This window comes from Lithobates pipiens, unplaced genomic scaffold (assembly GCF_037356315.1).
Source record: "Lithobates pipiens isolate NorthernLeopardFrog02 unplaced genomic scaffold, aLitPip1_a1.2 Scaffold_10, whole genome shotgun sequence".
In the NCBI taxonomy this organism is placed as follows: domain Eukaryota; kingdom Metazoa; phylum Chordata; class Amphibia; order Anura; family Ranidae; genus Lithobates; species Lithobates pipiens.
Genome location: NW_027507686.1, coordinates 135,753,048 through 135,770,947, shown reverse-complemented (window position 1 = coordinate 135,770,947; position 17,900 = coordinate 135,753,048).

The following is a 17,900-nucleotide window of genomic DNA, read 5'->3' as shown; positions in this document are numbered from 1 at the left end:
CCCCCGGATACCGGCCCCCCACCCTATGTGAATGAGTATGGGGTACAATGTACCCCTACCCATTCACCTGTAAAATAAAAGTACCCAAAAAAAAAACACAACACACGAGAAAAAATGTTTTATTGCACAGCTCCGGGGGTCTTCCGTCTTCGGGGGTCTTCTCGCCGGACTCCTCCGCTATCTTCTTGTAGCTCTTTTACTAGCGGAGGAGTCTGGCTTTCTTCCTCCCCGCCGCCGGCCTCTTCTCCCGACTGCGGGGGTCTTGTCCCCCTCTTCGGTTCTTCTGCCGGGCCACCGCGCCTTCTTGTAGCTCTTTTGCAGGCGGTGGCCCGGTCTTCTGTCGCCGCCGCCTTCCGTTCTTCTGCCGGGCCACCGCGCCTTCTTATAGCTCTTTTGCAGGCGGTGGCCCGGTCTTCTGTCGCCGCTGTCGCCGTCGCCGCCTTCCGTTCTTCTTCTTCTTCTTGTTCTTCTTCTTCTTCTCCAGGAGATGTTGACACGACGCTCTCTCCGGCCGGAATGCCAGAGCCGCCCTGCGCTGCCACTTATATAGTGCCAATGGGGCGGTGTCACATGGTATATGTCACATGGGTTGGTCACATGGGTTGATGTAACATGGGGACTATGACATCGTAAGGGGGCGGGGTCACCATGTGACATCAACCCATGTGACCAACCCATGTGACATATACCATGTGACACCGCCCCATTGGCACTATATAAGTGGCAGCGCAGGGCGGCTCTGGCATTCCGGCCGGAGAGAGCGTCGTGTCAACATCTCCTGGAGAAGAAGAAGAAGAACAAGAAGAAGAAGAAGAACGGAAGGCGGCGACGGCGACAGCGGCGACAGAAGACCGGGCCACCGCCTGCAAAAGAGCTATAAGAAGGCGCGGTGGCCCGGCAGAAGAACGGAAGGCGGCGGCGACAGAAGACCGGGCCACCGCCTGCAAAAGAGCTACAAGAAGGCGCGGTGGCCCGGCAGAAGAACCGAAGAGGGGGACAAGACCCCCGAAGTCGGGAGAAGAGGCCGGCGGCGGGGAGGAAGAAAGCCGGACTCCTCCGCTAGTAAAAGAGCTACAAGAAGATAGCGGAGGAGTCCGGCGAGAAGACCCCCGAAGACGGAAGACCCCCGGAGCTGTGCAATAAAACATTTTTTCTCGTGTGTTGTGTTTTTTTTTGGGGTACTTTTATTTTACAGGTGAATGGGTAGGGGTACATTGTACCCCATACTCATTCACATAGGGTGGGGGGCCGGTATCCGGGGGCCCCCTTCTTAAAGGGGGCTCCCGGATTCCGATAAGCCCCCCGCCCGCAGACCCCGACAACCAACGGCCAGGGTTGTCGGGAAGAGGCCCTTGTCCTCATCAACATGGGGACAAGGTGCTTTGGGGTGGGGGGGCCGCGCGGCCCCCCCCTTCCCCAAGGCACCCCCCATGTTGAGGGCACGCGGCCTGGTACGGCTCAGGAGGGGGGGCGCGCTCGCTCGCCCCCCCTTTCCTGGCCGGCCGGGTAGCGTGCTCGGACAAGGGTCTGTTGTGGACTTTGGGGGAACCCCCACGCCGATTTTTTTCGGCGTTGGGTGTCCCTTTAAGTCCATTCCAGGCGGCGGTGCCCGCGACGTCTCCTTCGCGGGCCCCGCCTACCTGTACACGCGCTCGAAATGGGCGGACTTGCCTCCGCCTTACGTGGGCGAGTCCGTTCATTTCAAAAGTTGAGCGAACTGTTTGGCAAACAGTTCGCTGAAACAGTCCGCTCGTGTGTGGGCAAGTCCGCTCATGCAAATTTTGAGCGGACTGTTGCGGCAACTGTTTGACGAACAAAGTTTCAGCGAACAGTCCCCGCGTGTGTACGCGGCCTAAGATATTTAAAGAAATCTTTGGAGGTGATGTTGTTGGTCCGTAGTTGTTGAAAGGAGAGTAATAGGGAGTCTTTGCATAGATCTCTGACTGTTGTTAGACCTGAGGTTGTCCAGTTGGAAAGAGGAATGTCTGGTGTGAGAAGTTGAATTGTGGTGAGAGGAATGAAGGAGAGTAAACTGTGTGGTATTCCTCTGTAGTGATGGACGAACTTCCGATGGGACGTTTCGCTAACGCTAACCGCGGACACGGACCCCATTGACTTTAAACCTTAAAAACCTCCAGGTCATATTTTCAGCCACAAAATACTTACTTGCTGTGCACACAACATGGACACTGACATAACAAAAGTATTAAGTGAATCTGGGATCAACAACGACAAGCATTCTTTTTTATCTGTGAAATTTTGACAATTCAGGAGCGCATGAAGGCCATGGAGGAGAGGCAAGGTCAGGCCGGGCTATGAAGGGGGTGCAGGAGATGATCAGTGCCACAGTCAGGGAAGCGCAGTCCTGTGCCAGTGTCCCAGTGTGCCAACCTATGCTTGAGCCCCGCCCTCTGCCCAGCCCTTACCCCCACCTATGCAGGGCTCCACTGCGGTGGTCCGGAGGTGCCAGTCCAGTGCTGATTCTCAGCCATGGTGCTGGCACTGCCTGCTGATTGGCTTCTCCGCTGATATCTACCTCACTGTCTGAAACCAGCACTGTGATAGAGACTGAGCACTGACACCAGCACCGTGATAGAGAGCACTGACACCAGCACCGAGATAGAGAGCACTGAAACCAGCACCGTGATAGAGAGCACTGACACCAGCACCAAGATAGAGAGCACTGACACCAGCACTGTGATAGAGAGCACTGAGACCACACCAGAACCGAGATAGAGAGCAATGACACCAGCACCAAGATAGAGAGCACTGACACCAGCACCGAGAAAGAGAGCACTGACACCAGCACCGAGATAGAGAGCACTGACACCAGCAACGTGATAGAGAGCACTGACACCAGCATTGTGAAAGAGAGCACTGAGACCACACCAGCACCGAGATAGAGAGCAATGACACCAGCAACGAGATAGAGAGCACTGACACCAGCACCGTGAGAGCACTGAAACCAGCACTGTGATAGAGACTGAGAGCACTGACACCAGCACCGTGAGAGCACTGACACCAGCACCGTGATAGAGAGCACTGAAACCACACCAGCACCAAGATAGAGAGCAATGACACCAGCACTGAGATAGAGAACACTGACACCAGTACCGAGATAGAGAGAGAGCACTGACGCCAGCACCATGATAGAGAGCACTGACACCACACCAGCACCGAGATAGAGAGCACTGACACCAGCACTAATACCAGCAACTAGATGCAGGACCCAAAAAGAGCACTGACACCAGCACTGTGATAGAGAGCACTGACACCAGCACCGTGAGAGCACTGACACCAGCACCGTGATAGAGAGCACTGAGACCACACCAGCACCGAGATAGAGAGCAATGACACCAGCACTGAGATAGAGAACACTGACACCAGTACCGAGATAGAGAGAGAGCACTGACACTAGCACCATGATAGAGAGCACTGACACCACACCAGCACCGAGATAGAGAGCACTGACACCAGCACTAATACCAGCAACTAGATACAGGACCCAAAAATATGACACCGCTCAACCTCTTCAAGCAGGAGGGTACGGGCATATAGTACGGTGTGTTTTTTTTGTACAAGGAAGTTAGCCAAAGGTAGAAAAAAGGTCCGTATGCTCGATTAAATAAATAGTTTATAGAATTATGCATATACATGGTCTACTGGTCACATGTGTTGAATTCCTCCGAGATCCATGCCTCATTCATTTTTATAAATGTGAGGTAGTCAACACTGTCATGAGCTAGGCGAGTGCGCTTATCGGTCATGACCCCCCCTGCTGTGCTGAATGTCCTTTCGGACAGGACACTGGACGAGGGGCAAGCCAACAGTTCCACTGCAAATTGGGCAAGCTCTGGCCAGAGGTCAAGCCTGCCCACCCAATAGTCCAGGGGTTCATCACTTTTCAGAGTGTCCATATCGGCCGTTAACCCGATGTAGTCGGACACCTGTCGGTCTAGGCGTTCCCTGATGCTGGATCCGGATGAGACCTGACGATGGGTCGTCTGAAAGAATGACCTCATATCAGAAGTCACCAACACATCTTCAAACTGCCCTCTTCTTGCAGGCGCTGTTGGGTTGGTACCCGCAACTCTTTCTTTGGGAGTGGGAATTCCTCTTCTGCCAGCGCACGCAAAAGCAGAATGCAGCATTTCTTGTAGCAAGGTCTGTAAGTGCTCCATTCTGACAGCCCTCTGTGATGGTGGTAACATTTCCGCCATTTTGTGTTTGTACCGGGGGTCTAAGTACGTTGACTCCCAGTACTGGTCCTTGACCTTTATGCTTTTTATACGGGGGTCCCTGTTAAAACACTGGAGCATGAAGGCCCCCATTTGCACTAAACTGGAAGCTGCTCATTGTCCAGGATAATGTCGTCCTCCTCGTTCTCCTCTCCCCATCCACGGACAACAATAGGGATCCCAGAAAGGTTAAAAGCATGCTCTTCTTGCTCCTCCTCATCCGCCCTGGCACCATCCTCCTCTGACTCCTCTTCAGACTCCTGTTGTTGACTTGTCTTAGATAGAGTAGAACCCCTGGGAATTCATCCAGCATTGCGACTTCCTCATCTTCCTGCTCCTGCTCCTCTACAGCTTGATCAATGACACGACGCAATGCACATTCCATAAAGAAGGCATAAGGTACGATGTCACTGATGGTGCCATGGCTGCGACTGACCAGTTTGGTGATCTCATCAAAGTCTGCATGCGTCGCGCATGAGCAGCCACTGGCGCGGTGAAAAAACCAAGCTCCCAGAACCTGTTCTGCCACAGAGTTCGTACAGGTAGTCGTTAACTGCTGGAGCAGCCTATGAAGCATATAGAAGGTTGAGTTCTATCATGTCGGGCAATCGCAAATAAGACGTCTGACCAGCAGATTGTGTTGCCGCTGAATGTCAGCAAGGCAAGCCATGGCCGTGTAAGATCTTCTGAAATGGGCCGAGATTTTCCTTGCCTGCCACAAGATGTCCTAGACCCCAGGGTATTTGACAACGAATCACTGCACGACCAAGTTTAAGACATGTGCCATGCATGACACGTGTGTAATTTTGCCCTGTTTCAATCCTCTAAGCAGATTGGCACCATTGTCACACACCAGTTTACCAACTGTCAAATTGAGTGTTGTTAGCCACTGATTTGCCTGTGAATGCAAAGCTGAAAGGAGTGCAGGGCCAGTGTGGCTCTTGGCTTCCAGGCACAACAGATTCAGCACAGCATGGCAACCTCTCACCTGACATGTCGAATAGGTTCTGGGGATCTTGGGCGGCGCAGTGGAAGAGACGCTAGCAGCGGAAAAGGAGGAGTCAGCCGAGGAGGAGAGGGAGGAGGATGGAGTAGGAGGAGGAGAAGAAGAGGCAGGCCTGCATGCAATCCATGGCAGTAAAACCAAATCTACATGGGTGCCATGGGTTACATGCTTGACGGCCGTCAGAAGGTTCACTCAGTGGGCAGTAAAATTTATATACCTTCCCTGCCATGTTGGCTAGACCATGTGTCTATGGTCAGATGTATCTTGGCACTGACACTGTGTGCCAGAGATACATTCACTTGCCGCTGAACATGGCCATATAGCTCTGGGATGCCCTTCTGTGAGAAATACTTCCTTCCTGGGACCTTCCATTGTGGTGTTCCAATGGCCACAAATTTTCGAAAGGCCTCAAAGTCCACCAGTTTATATGGCAGTAGTTGGCGGGCTATCAGTTCTGACAAGCCAGCCATCAACTGTTGGGCAAGAGGGTTATCCGGCGTCATAATTTTTTTACGCTTGAACATTTGGCCCACGGAAGCCTGCTTTTTTCCAGAAAAACGTGAGGACGGCATGATGGAAGGTGAAGGACAATTGTGAGGAGGGAGGAGAAGGAGAAGTAGAAGACGAGGCTGGACGGTGAGAACCTGAAGTGTGGCTTTGTGGGTTCCATTGCTCCCACTGGGCTTGGTGATGGCAGTTCATGTTCCTTCTTATGGCGGTCGTCCCTAGGTGAGTGTTGGGCTTACCGTGACTTATGCGTTGACTGCAAAGGCTGCAGATGGCAACACTATTGTCAGCAGCGGACACGTAAAAAAAAGCCCACACTGTGGAGTCATGTGCCGGCGTCCTGGGAGTGCCAGCAGTCTGGTTTGTCCCTCCTGTGCAATGTATGTTCCGCCTGCTTCTCCTCCCTATCTGCTGGTCCATATCTCCCTCTGAACTCCCCTCCTCTTCCTCTCTTGTGGGCGCCCACGTGACATCACTATACACATCATCCTTGATGTCACTTTCCCCACCGCTATAATTAGAGATCTTGGAGTAGGCAGCAACACCGGGGACCAACCTCCTCCTTGGGCTGATCTGGGTACTGTCGTCAGACAGTTGTTGCTACCTCCTCTTCCTGATCCAATGCCAAGAGTGGCTGCACATCGGCAATGTCTTGTGATGGATCGGAAAATAATTCCTGTGACTCAAGCGGAGGGTATATGGTGGTGGTGGTGGTGGTGGTAGTGTCTTTGGGGGTGCACACAGCAGAGAGTGAAGAAGAGGGTGCAGATCCAGAGGATGAGGAGGGTGCAGAAGAGTAAGGCTGAGAGAGCCACTCAACCAAGTCTGGTGCGTCTTTTGACGTAAACGAACGCACCTTCTGCAATTTGCCACTTTGGCTCAAGCCTATTGCTCCTGCCCTACCCCTAACACCCCTGCTCCAAACACCAAACTGTCCCTCCCTACACTGAGAAACGACAGCTGCAGAATCAGTCAGCAGCACTGCATGCAGTGCACTATAATATGCTTTCTATATTTGAAAGAAAGTATTCGTGTATTCCAACCCTATATACTGTACACCTATACCAGTCCTTAAAAGGACCTTTGCAGACCTAGTAGTAGCTAGCTAGTAGCTAGTGAATTGCAGACTGTCCCTGCTCAAAACACCAAACTGTCCCTCCCTACACTGAGAAACGACAGCTGCAGAATCGGTCAGCAGCACAGCAGTGCAGTATAATATGCTTTCTATATTTGAAAGAAAGTATATTATACGTGTATTACAACCCTATATACTGCACACCTATACCAGTCCTTAAAAGGACCTTTGTGGACCTAGTAGTAGCTAGCTAGTAGCTAGTGAATTGCAGACTGTCCCTGCTCCAAACGCCAAACTGTCCCCCCCTACACTGATAAAAGACAGCTGCAGAATCGGTCAGCACTCAGCAGTGCTTAATAATATACTTTCTATATATGAAAGAAAGTATATTATACGTGTATTACAACCCTATATACTGCACACCTATACCAGTCCTTAAAAGGACCTTTGTGGACCTAGTAGCTAGTGAATTGCAGACTGTCCCTGCTCCAAACAACAAACTGTCCCTCAGTCCCTACATTGATAAAAGACAGCTGCAGAATCGGTCAGCACTCAGCAGCACAGCAGTGAAGTATAATATGCTTTCTATATTTGAAAGAAAGCATATTATATATGTGTACAACCCTATATACTGTACACCTATACCAATCCTTAAAAGAACCTTTGTGGACCTAGTAGCTAGTGATTTGCAGACTGTCCCTACTCCAAACACCAAACTGTCCCTCCCTACATTGATAAAAGACAGCTGCAGAATCGGTCAGCACTCAGCAGCACAGCAGTGCACCCTAATATACTTTCTATATTTGAAAGAAAGTATATTACAAGTGTATTACAACCCTATATACTGTACACCTATACCAGTCCTTAAAAGGACTTTTGTGGACCTAATTATAATAGCTAGCTAGTGATTTGACTGTCCCTGCTCCACACAGCGTCCTTTCCCTACACTGACAAAAGACAGAATGTAAAATGGCCACCAGATCAGGTCTATTTATAAGGTAGGGGGTATGTCCATGTGCTGAAATGTCTCAACTGGCTGCCCTGTACCCCATGATGGATGTGTCATGGGTCAAAGTTCTTCACAATGTAAATGAATATGGCCGCCAAAAACAGCGATAGGAAGTCCGCCGGTTTGGTGAATCGCGAACGAGCAAAGTTCTCCGAGAACCGACCACCTGGCGAACCGCAGGGCCATCTCGACTGGTCACCACTTTAGATTTATATAGGAAGTCTACTGCTAAAATTACTGTCCTTGATTTGACCTTTGCGGTGATACCTCACATGCATCGTGCAATTGCTGTTATGTGAGAGCAGGGGGGGCAGGGTGCTTTTTTTTTTTTTTTTTGCTTTTTTTATCTTATTTTTAAACTGTTCCTTTAATTTTTTTTATCATTTTTATTGTTCTCAGGGAATGTAAATATCCCTATGATAGCAATAAGTAGTGACAGGTACTCTTTTTTGAAAAAATTGGGGTCTATTAGACCCTAGATCTCTCCTCTGCCCTCAAAGAATCTGACCGCACCAAGATCGGTGTGATAAAATGCTTTCCCAATGGCCCTGTTTGCATCCGGCGAAATCGAAGTCATGAAATGCTCGTTGCTTCCGGTTTCTTAGGCAATAGAGATGATTGGAGCCATTCTGATCTCTGATCAGCTTTATAGTCAGCTGGCGGAACCATCGGCTGCATTCAACAGGTTCCCTGTTGGGAAAACCATGGAAGACAGTGGAAAACTGAATGGCGTACCTGTTAAGTAGGGATGACCCGAACACCCCCCGGTTCGGTTCGCACCAGAACTTTCGAACGGACCCCGCGTTCGAAACGAACGTTAGAACCCCATTGAAGTCTATGGGACTCGAACGTTCGAAATGGAAAGTGCTAATTTTAACGGCTAATATGCAAGATACTATCCTAAAAAGGGTTTGGGGACCTGACTCCTGCCTCAGGGGACATGGGTCAATGCAAAAAAAGGTTTTAAAAACGTCCGTTTTGGCGGGAGCACTGATTTTAATGACGATTAAAGTGAAAAAAAAAAGTGAAATATTCCTTTAAATATGGTGCCTGGGGGGTGTCTGTAGTATGCCTGTGAAGTGCCACGTGTTTCCTGTGTTTAGAACAGTCCCTGCACAAAATGACATTAAACGGAAATAACACCATTTAAAACTGCTTGCGGTTTTAATGTTATATCTGGTTCCTGCAATATGGTTGAAAATCATTCCGAAAAATGGCATGGGTAGCCCTCCCTGACCATTACCAGCCTATTTGGGTCTTGTACGCATATTAAGGGGAACCCCGTACCCATATTAAAAAAAGGAAATGCGTGTGGCCCCCAGGCCCTATATACTCAGAACAGCAGTATACAGGCGGTGCAAACAAGACAGGGACTGTGTAGGTTTGTTGTGTTAAGTTGAATCTGTTTGTAATTTTCAACTGGTACATTTTTAAAGTGTAGCTCCAGTCAAAAAATACTATTTTTAAGCTTTTTGGAAAACATAGGGAAGGGTTATCACCCCTGTATAATTTGTTTTGTCGTCCATCTTTTTTCATCTCACTTGCTGCTGTCTGATGTTTGTAAGTTGGATGTTAGTAAGTAGGGGCCTCCCCTATATGCTCTGCAGAAATGGCGGAACAAGGTGTTGGTTTTGCCACAACATTGTAAGCCCTGAAAGTGACTCTTGGTGGGCGCTGGAGCGCCCTGCTGTGAACGATTATATCAAGAATTGTAATTACATGCCATTGTTGAACAGTGGTAGAAAAATTGACCTTTGGTGGTTGTGGTGCTGGTGCAACAACACTATAAGTCCTCACCGTTACTCTGGGTGGGCACAGGAAGGGGCCCTCCTGTGAAATATTATATCAAGAATTGTAATTACATGTCCCTGTTAAACAGGGGCAGAAAAATTGGGCCTTAGGCACTGGTGCCATCACACTGCAACCTCTGCCATATACTCTAGTTTTATTGCAGGAATTAGCCCTGCTGCAAAGCATTGCATCAAAAATTGTACTTAAACGCCCCTGTTAAACAGGGGCAGAAAAATTGGGCCTTAGGCACTGGTGCTGGTGCCATCACACTGCAAACTCTGCCATATACTCTAGTTTTATTGCAGGAATTAGCCCTGCTGCAAAGCATTGCATCAAAAATTGTACTTAAACGCCCCTGTTAAACAGGGGCAGAAAAATTGGGCCTTAGGCACTGGTGCTGGTGCCACCACACTCCAACCTCTGCCATATACTCTAGTTTTATTGCAGGAATTAGCCCTGCTGCAAAGCATTGCATCAAAAATTGTACTTAAACGCCCCTGTTAAACAGGGGCAGAAAAATTGGGCCTTAGGCACTGGTGCTGGTGCCATCACACTGCAACCTCTGCCATATACTCTAGTTTTATTGCAGGAATTAGCCCTGCTGCAAAGCATTGCATCAAAAATTGTACTTAAACGCCCCTGTTAAACAGGGGCAGAAAAATTGGGCCTTAGGCACTGGTGCTGGTGCCACCACACTCCAACCTCTGCCATATACTCTAGTTTTATTGCAGAAATTAACCCTGCTGCAAAGCATTGAATCAAAAATTGTAATTAAACTCCCCTGTTAAACAGGGGCAGAAAAATTGGGCTGCTGTCATCACCCAGAACCAAAAATGTTCTTCCAACATATCAGCGGAGGAGGAAGAGGATAGACAATCAACATAACAGGACAGTCACTCAGCATCAGCATAGGCAGTCTTGAAGGGATGTGGTATTTTAAAAAAAAATTATTCGGTTACATCAGCTTCAGGAGCTTGGTAGCTGTGGGTGATCCAAGACTGATTCATCTTGATGAAGGTCAGTCGATCAACTGATTCGGTGGACAGGCGCACCCTGTGATTGGTAACAAAGCCACCAGCAGCACTGAAGGTGCGTTCCGAAAGAACGCTGGATGCAGGACAGGCCAGTAGCTCAATTGCATACTGTGCAAGCTCTGGCCAGTGATCCATCCTCAAGACCCAGTAAGCCAGAGGATTTTCAGTGGGAAAGGTGTCCAAGTCTGACCTTGCCCCTAGGTATTCCTGCACCATGTAAATTAGACGCTGGCGATGGGTGCTGGAACCAATCATACCTTGGGGCTGCGGACTAAAAAATTGTCTGAAAGCATCAGTCAGACGGCCACCTTCTCCACCGCTCCTTCTGACTGATGCCTCAGCAACACGTTGTCCAGGACCAGGAGTTTGTGACCTCCCAGTCTCTGGGAACGCGTTGCACAGAGCTTTCTGCAAGGCCTCCCGGAGATGTCTCATCCTCTGCTCCCTCTGCGATGGCAAGATAAGGTCGGCAACCTTACCCTTGTACCGTGGATCAAGGAGAGTGGCCAGCCAGTAATGGTCCCTCTTTTTGATCCGAAGAATACGAGGATCCTTCCGCAGGCTTTGCAGGATCAGGGAGGCCATGCAGCGTAGGTTAGCTGAGGCATTCGGTCCGGAGTCCTCTGGGTCACTAAGGACAACATGATCCGCAGCTAGCTCCTCCCAGCCACGTACAATTCCACGTGTTTCTTGGGACTGTAAATCATCCCTATAAGACTGCTGCTGCTGATGCTGATGCTGAGTGCCAGCCTCCACCTCCATGCTGACACAATCATCCTCCTCCTCCTCTTCCTCCTCCTCACCCTCTTCCTGTGTGATGGGTGGCACAGCAGGAACACTGTCTGGATAAAGGGGGCCTTGAGAGGCAAGGAAGTCCTCCTCTTCCTGCCTCTGTTCTGCCTCAAGTGCCCTGTCCATTATTCCACGCAGCGTATGCTCCAAGAGGTGGACAAGAGGTACAGTGTCACTGATGCATGCACTGTCACTGCTCACCATCCTTGTGGCCTCCTCAAACGGTGACAGGACAGTGAATGCATCCCTGATCATGCCCCACTGGCGTGGTGAGAAAAAACCAAGCTCCCCTGACCCTGTCCGGGTGCCGTAGTCGCACAGGTACTCATTGATGGCCCTCTGCTGCGTGTGCAGCCGCTGCAGCATGGCCAATGTTGAGTTCCATCTGGTGGGCATGTCACATATAAGGCGGTTCTTGTGCAGGTTCAACTCCTTTTGGAGCTCAGCCAGCCGAGCACAGGCATTAAATGATCGGCGGAAATGCACACAGACTTTCCTGGCCTGCTTCAGGACATCATGTAAGCCGGGGTACCTGCCCAAGAACCGCTGCACCACCAGGTTAAGGACGTGAGCTACACAGGGCACATGGGTCAGTTGTCCCTGTCGGAGGGCGGAGAGGAGGTTGGTGCCATTGTCGCAAACCACCATTCCTGGCTTAAGCTGGCGTGGCGTCAACCACCTCTCGGCCTGCCCCTGCAGAGCTGACAAAACATCCGCCCCAGTGTGGCTCCTGTCCCCCAAACAAACCAGCGCAAGCACGGCATGGCATCGTTTTGCCTGCGTACTTGCGTAGCCCCTGGAACGCCTACGGAGCACCGCTGGTTCTGAGGACAGAGCACTGGAAGAGGCCATGGAGGAAGAAGAAGAGGAGGGGGTGGAGGAGAGAGGTGTGTCACAACCAATAGTAGCATTTTGGAGGCGTGGTGGCGGAACAACCTCCAACACTACTGCACCTTGTCCTGCATCCTTCCCAGCAGCCAGAAGAGTGACCCAATGGGCCGTGAAAGACAGGTAACGTCCCTGTCCATGCCTGCTGGACCATGAGTCAGCGGTAATATGCACCTTACCGCTGACCGCCCTGTCCAGCGAGGCAAGGACATTGCCTTCCACATGCCGGTAGAGAGCCGGAATCGCCTTCCATGAGAAAAAGTGGCGTTTGGGGACCTGCCACTGAGGAACCGCACATTGTACAAACTCACGGAAGGGGGCCGAGTCTACCAACTGAAAAGGCAGCAGTTGAAGTGCTAGCAATTTAGCCAAGCTAGCATTCAACCGCTGGGCATGTGGATGGCTGGGAGTAAACTTCTTCCGCCGGTCCAGCAGCTGGGGCAGGGACATTTGCCTGCTATAATCGGAAGGGGATGTACCACTAGCAGAGTTCCCGGAAGCACTTGGCTGTGACACACCTAATTCTACACCTTCATTCCTCTCAGAGCAGGTTTCAGAGAGGACTGAAGGTCTAGTGGGGTTGGAGATGCCAGCTGATGAGGAGCAAGGAGAGGTCCGCTTTGTTCTTTGGTGTGGATCTTTGAGGTACGCTTGCCAACGAGCTGCATGCCAGGTCAACATATGTCTGGTCAAGCATGTGGTGCCCAAGAGGCTGATGTTTTGGCCACGTGAGATACGCTTGAGACATATGTTGCAAATAGCAGCGGTGCGATCTGATGCACTCGTCTCAAAAAAGGCCCACACCAAAGAACTTTTAGAATAACGCGCAGAGGAAGCGCTCTGCGCAGGCGGAGCTCTGCGGTGTGATTCAGTTGGTGTGCTGCCCCTAAGCTGACCCCCGGAGGGCATCCTGCCTCGTTGGACATGTGCCTCCTCCTCCTCCTCCTCCTCCTCCTCCCTCCTTCCAGGCACCCACGTGGAGTCAGTGCCCTCATCATCCCCTCCCTCTTCATCGCTGTAGCAAACCTGGCAGTATGCTGCAGCTTGTGGAACATGACTGCCAGATTGCTGTCCTTCTTGAGCATCCCCTCTCTCTGCGCTCACGCTACTGCCTTCCTCTAGCTGAGTGTCATCATCAGAGCCCACCAAACACTGGGCATCCTCCTGGAGCATGTACCCAACACTGTGCTCAAAGAGTTCAGGAGACTCCTCAGGAGGACGTGGTGGGTCTAGGGAAGGAGTCACTGATGATGACATTGAGAGGAGGGAAGACGATGTGTTGGCAGCTGCTTTGCTACTACCCTGAGACTGGGTGAGAGAGGATGAGGAGGATGAAGAGGGCTTGGTCATCCACTCTACCAAGTCGTTGGCATGTTGCGGTTCAACATGTCCAGCTGCAGAAAAGAAGGACAAGCATGTCCCATGGCCACGTGCTGATGACAATGCACCGCGTCCACGACCAGCACTATTGTCTCTAGACACAGAGCCTGCTTGCCCTCTTTTATCGGCTCGCGCCTGTCTGCCTCTCCTTGCTGGCCTTCCAGACATGGTAATGGCCTGAAGGGAGTTGGGTAAAACAGTAGTTGGGTAGTTTATATTGTGCTGGAGGCACACAACACCCACTAACTCCTGCAGATGCCTTTTTTATAGAACAGCAGAGATAAAGGGGTATATACAGATGTATACTGTGCTTTGCTGGAAGCACACACAACTTCCAATAACTACTGCAGATGACAATTGGGCCCTAATAGAGAACAGCTATGTAGGTGGATTATAGCGGTATGTACTGGGTACAGAGCACGCAGACAGCACGCACTATCTCCTGACACTACTGACTGCAAGCTCTATTATTAAAGATGGACCACTAGCTATATAGATGAGGTGAATATCACGGTGTATACTGCGTTCAGGGCACGCAGACAATAACCAGAAAACAGCAGAGATAAAGGGGTATATACAGATGTATACTGTGCTGTGCTGGAAGCACACACAACTTCCAATAACTCCTGCAGATGACAATTGGGCCCAAATAGAGAACAGCTATGTAGGTGGATTATAGCGGTATGTACTGGGTACAGAGCACGCAGACAGCACGCACTATCTCCTGACACTACTGACTGCAAGCTCTATTATTAAAGATGGACCACTAGCTATATAGGTGAGGTGAATATCACGGTGTATACTGCGGTCAGGGCATGCAGACAATAACCAGAAAACAGCAGAGTTAAAGGGGTATATACAGATGTATACTGTGCTGTGCTGTGCTGGAAGCACACACAACTTCCAATAACTCCTGCAGATGGCAATTGGGCTCAAATAGAGAACAGCTATGTAGGTGGATTATAGCGGTATGTACTGGGTACAGAGCACGCAGACAGCACGCACTATCTCCTAACACTACTGACTGCAAGCTCTATTATTAAAGCTAGATCACTAGCTATATAGGTGAGGTGAATATAGTGGTGTATACTGCGGTCAGGGCACAGACAGTAACCACTACACAAGAGCAAGATGGGAAATCAGCCAAAAACGATTGGTGTGTAACTGTGTTGAAGGTACACAGAACACCCACTGCTTCAGATGCCAACACACTACACGAGGCCGCCTCAAAGGCGGCCTTATATAGTGTGTGGCGTGCACTACACAGCCTGAGCTATGATTGGCCACAGGCAGGACGCCCGTGGCCAATCATGGCTCTCCTCGCTGCTGGCGCTGCGATTGGCCAAGCATGCGGGGTCACAGTGCATGCTTGGCCAATCATGAGCCAGCAATGCACTGCGCCATCGCAGTGCATTGTGGGCCACACGAATTTTGCCGCGAACGGCCCAAACGAATTCGCCGAACGCCCGAACGACCAATGTTCTAGTCGAACGTACGTTCGACTCGAACACGAAGCTCATCCCTACTGTTAAGCAAATGATGGTTAACAATAAAACACAGCAAAATTACAGTATAACAGTAAGACATACCATACCTTCAAAGCAAATATAAAAAAAAAATAGTAAAACTAAAACATTTTTTAAAGCGATATGTGCCTAAAATTTATATATATGCTGAAGTATGGGGTCATCTGCCTGCAAAGGTTAGAAGCAAATCGCTCCTCCACCCTTGCTGCCCCCATGCTTCGGCATATACGATCTTTTTTTTTTTTTTTTTTAACTGTGGTGGTGAAATCACACCCTACAGTACAGAAGTCACAGCTTTATGTATTATGGGAGCAAACGCTGTTGCTGTCAAGATAATAAAATCCGCACTGCAGCTGAATGGCGTACCTGAAAACAAACAAATGATTAACAATAAAACACAGTAAACAGTAAACCATAAAAAATGACATACCTGAAAAGCAAACATGATAAAACATAACAATAAAACATTGTAGAATAGAATACAGTAAAAAAAAAAGATCAGAACAATAGAGAGATAATAGAGAGAGAGAGAACAATAAAATGCCAATTTTTTTTTTTTTACTTTTTTTTGTACACTTTTTTGTGTTACACCTATATTCACACTTTCTGCAGACAAGATATCCTCTTTGGGGGGCTCGAGAGGTAGGGGTACTCGGGAGGACATAAGGAAAATGCCTCTCATGCAGCCGACTTACTGCATTAGGATTGGGACGGTGGGGTGGAGCACTGTCTGGAAAGAGAAGGGCTCTGACAATCTCTTTCTGGAATTTAAGGAAGGATCCAATCTGTCCTGAAGCTCTGTATAGCATATGAGCGTTCAGCAAAGCCAGTTGAAATAAATAAACAGACACTTTTTTGTACCAGTGTCTGGCCTTGCGGGCAACTAATGCCGCGTACACACGATCGAATTGTCCAGCGTACTTAGTCCGGAAAACAATCCGGCGGATAGTCCGGCGGACTTTCTACCGAACGGACTTGGCCACACACGGATGCACAGAAAGTCTGGCGTTTGCTAGCGCGCTGACGTACAGCACATACGACGGGACTAGAAAAGGGAAGTCCAAGACCCAGCACAGCACCCTTTGGGCTCCTTCTGCTAATTTCGCGTTAGTAAAAGTTTGGTTAGAGACGATTCGCGCTTTTCAGACTTGAGCTTAATTTGTTAGTTTTCTGCGGTGCAGTCTGCCTGTGAGGTTTGTATCTGCTCTTCAGTGCGCGTGGATCAGTTTGTACCTGTTCTCAGGCACTTCTGGTCTGCTCGTTCCTGTTTTTCAGGTCGTTCTTCATAGGTCTGCCTGTTCTTCAGTGGGTTTGGTTAAGCTTGTTTGTCCAGCCGACCGCTTTGAAGCCATGGAGAGTGGACGTTCTCGTTTGCGAGTTCGTGCTGTATGGGGGCTTGGTGTTGGGGTTCATACTTTAACCCGAGCCCAGTCCATGAACAGGGAGAGGAGGAGTTCATGGACGAAGAATTGGTTTGCGCCAGCACGACCAATTATCACATATGCCTTTGCTCCGTGAGATCCGTGAGAATAATCCTGATGATTTCAGGAATTATCTCAGGATGATGGACCCCGTTTTTCACCGTCTGCTGGCTTTGCTGACCCCTTATATCAGCAGGCAGGATACCTGCATGCGGCAAGCCATCACTCTGGAGCAGAGGCTCATTGCCACGTTGCGCTACTTGGTGACAGGGAGAAGCTTGCAGGACCTCAAGTTCATGACAGACATCTCCCCCCAAGCTCTGGGGATCATTATTCCAGAGACCTGTTCTGCCATTATTCGGGTCCTGCAGAAGTAATATATGAGGGTAAGAGTTTTATCCTTTAATATTGCATTATATGTATTGTATGTTTGTATTAATTTCATCATGACTTAATATCCATGACAGGAATATGCTTTAAATGTCCCCTTTATATCCATACATGCATTTTTTTCCTTTTATGTCCCACATGCATATTTGCCTTCACTAACGTCCCCAGCATGCAATCCTGGGCCCATATACACTCACAGCCTAGCCCTTTTTTACAATTCATATTGTCAGCTCCATTGTACTGTTTTACCACCCCCACCCTTTTTTAAATGTTTTCATGTGTAATGTGTGATCTACTAATTAATTAGGCCCCCACCCCACCCTTTTTTAAATGTTTTCATGTGTAATGTGTGATCTACTAATTAATTAGGCCCCCACCCCACCCTTTTTTAAATGTTTTCAGGTGTAATGTGTGATCTACTAATTAATTAGGCCCCCACCCCATCTTTTTTAAATGTTTTCAGGTGTAATGTGTGATCTACTAATTAATTAGCCCCCCCCACCCCACACTCACCCACATAAATTATGTTCCATGGGCCATCAGAGGGGTAAGTAATCTGTGAATTGGGCCTTATCTTAGATTTTTGTAAAGACGACTTTTCCAATATGTATGTTTTACTGCTGTTCCAAAATGTTCTATGGTTTAATTTGTTAGGAATTGTTTTGATTTAAGGAATAATTTTATTTTTTTCTGTGTTTGACCCCCCAATTTCCTTCCATGTCACAGGAATGGCAGACTGTGGCTTCCCAGTTCGCTGCCCGTTGGGACTTTCCCAACTGTGGAGGAGTGATCGACGGGAAACATGTGCGGATTGTGCCCCCACCCCATTCGGGGTCTTACTAC